Source organism: Octopus bimaculoides, chromosome 6, assembly GCF_001194135.2.
Source record: "Octopus bimaculoides isolate UCB-OBI-ISO-001 chromosome 6, ASM119413v2, whole genome shotgun sequence".
NCBI lineage: Eukaryota > Metazoa > Mollusca > Cephalopoda > Octopoda > Octopodidae > Octopus > Octopus bimaculoides.
Genome location: NC_068986.1, coordinates 71,294,355 through 71,297,296, shown reverse-complemented (window position 1 = coordinate 71,297,296; position 2,942 = coordinate 71,294,355).

The window sequence follows — 2,942 nt, the reverse complement described above, 5'->3', positions numbered from 1 at the left end:
ACCATGTCGCGCACATATGGTTGTGTCAGGTGTACCCTTATCAAACAGGTTGTCATGGTGAGTATATTGGGCTTTGTATATCGGTAGCCCTGTGTCACTTTGATGGCATGCACTGCTCTCTCACTCAATAACTCATTATCACCATTATTATTCTGCCTCGTTCCGTTCCCTTTATCCCCACAACTGAATAATGCTAAGAGAAGGTATAAGATCTTTGACCAGAAAATTAATCATCTACTCTACATGGATGGTCTAAATTGTTTGCCAAAAACGACAAAGAATTAACAGAGCTCCTGAATATTGTCAAAGAATTCAGCTCTGATACAGTTATGAAATTCAGGCTTGATACGTGTGCAAAGGCTACTTTCAAGACTGGGAAATTCATACGACAGAAAACATAAAACTTGATACTACCACAGCTATTCGAAACTTAGACCAATCCGAAGTATACAAATATCTGGGAACCAATGAAGGTGATGGTATCCAGCACTCTAAAATGAAAGAGAAAATCCGCAACGAATGCTACCGAAGGGTAAGAATGGTCCTAAACTCAGAATTAAATGCTGCAAACAGAATTAATGCGATCAATTCATTAAGTGAATTCTCACTGACATGCAGAGTATGGATGGAAAGATCTGTAAAATTTTTACAAGGTACCGAATTCACCATCCAAAACTAAATATAGATAAGATTTATTTTCCAAGAAAAATAGGTGGAAGAAGCCTGATACAGCTCGGACAATCCTTCAAATCAGCAATAATAGGCTTTGAAACGTACCCTAATACAACAAATGATGTGCTCTTACGAACTGCACTGAAACATGAAGATTCCAAGCGAGCTTCAGTCATGAAGATTAGTCAGAAATTTAATAAGCCTCTTGACCTACAAGTTAACAATAAGAGTAACCAAAGGCACCCAAATACTGAGAGACCTACCATTGCTTCTCTTGATTTAGAAATTAACAATCAGAAAAACCAAAGAGATCCAAAGAGTGACAAACCTATCACTGATGCAAAAAAAACATCAAGCAAAAAGCAAAGAAGGCTTGCATGAATGATATCGAAAACAACTGGAAAGGTAAACCCCTGTATGGAAAATACCTTAACCGGCTGTCCAAACCAAATATTGATCAAAATCTAACACACTAATGGTTACAAGGGATAGGTCTGAAAGGGGAAACAGGGTTTTGTTACTGCAACGCGAGATTAGAGCTTACCTACCAGAAACTACCATGCAAACGTCCTTAAAGATGAATCTGACCCCTCGTACAGAATTTGCGGAAAATTCACAGAGACAATTGATCATGTTGTTTCTGGCTGCCTAGTCCTCGCTGAAAAGGTGTACCTTACAAGAGATGACAGACTAGGGCAGAGCATCTACTGGAATACTTGTAAATACTACAAAATTAAATCCTATGATAAGTGGTACGTGCACCATCCAGAGGATGTAGTAAATGGTGAGGGCGTCACCATCCTTTGGATCTTCCCAGTATAAACAGATAGAAAAAATTACTCCAATAGACCAGACACAGATATCTCTGTCCCACAATATCAGAATCAAGAAAGGAATACAAAATCAAGAAAGGAATATGAAAAGCTTTCTCGCTATAAAGATCTGCAAATTGAAATCACAAAAATATGAAATCTTAGTACTACGATAATACCAGTAGTAATTGGTGAGTTGGTAATGATAAGGAAGGGAGCTAACAAGTTTAATAAGCTACTCCCTGGTAACTCCAATCTCTGTGAACTACAAAAGATAACCTTGATGGGTACAGCCCATATACAACAGAAACCACTCTACATCTAAAACGGAATAAATGTGGTGCTAATTTCAGCATGCATAGCAAAACAAAAGTTTCCTTGCTAATCTTAGCCTCCGGAGGATGCCCGGTACTAAGGCAGCTGAAATAAAGTTATACTAAAAAGAATCCATAAATGATGATGATGATGATGATGATGATGATGATGATGATGATGATGATGATGATGATAACAGCAACAACAACATAGCATAGTATGTAAAAAAATACCACAGAACCACTACTACAGAAAGTAAGAAGGTCAGGCTTGTGTAGAATGGAAAATTGCAAAGATAAAGCACTGTACAAGGACTTGAGAATGAATGAAACTGAAAATAGGTGGATAAAGAAAAGACTGTATGGACAATTTCATAGGGAAGTTGAAGATAAGACAAACAGATAAAAAAGATGGCTATGGATAACTAAACGTGATTTAAAACCGGAAACAGAGGCTCTAATCTGTGCTGCCCAAAAGCAAGTATTAAGAGTCAATTACATCAAATACAGAATAGACAATACATCAGAAAGTGATAAGTGCAGAATTTGTGAACAAAATGGCATATTACCAGTCAATGTACGCCAGTAGCCCAGAGAGAATATAAGAGACGTCATGACAATATAGCAAGGATTGTCCATTGGACACTTTGCAACAAGTATAGACTGACAGAGCAAAAAAGTGGTACGAACATAAACATCGAAAATGATAATGCAAAGATCTTGTGGGATTTTATGATTCAGTGCGACCATGAGATAGAGAATAGGAAGCCAGACATAGTCTTAATTGAGAAAGAGAAAAAACTATGCTGGATCGTAGATATAACATGCCCAGCTGACATCAGGGTATGCGATAAGGAAGAAAAAAAATCGATAGATATGACAGGCTAGATTGGGAGCGTAAGCAGGTGAGGTTGCTGAAAAATGTTGTAGTAGTACCAATAATTGTCGGAGCCCTAGGAATAGTGAGTAAAAATCTTGAGAAGTACATGGAACAAACAGGGGCTGCAATATAGGTGGAGCACTTGCAGAGAGTAGCACTACTTGGAACTGCTTGAATACTCCGGCTGGTACTCGAAAAATAAGGCGGGTTACCTTAGTTCATTGGTAGTGAACAGCTGGCACCGTAGTACATCTCCAGCGTTAG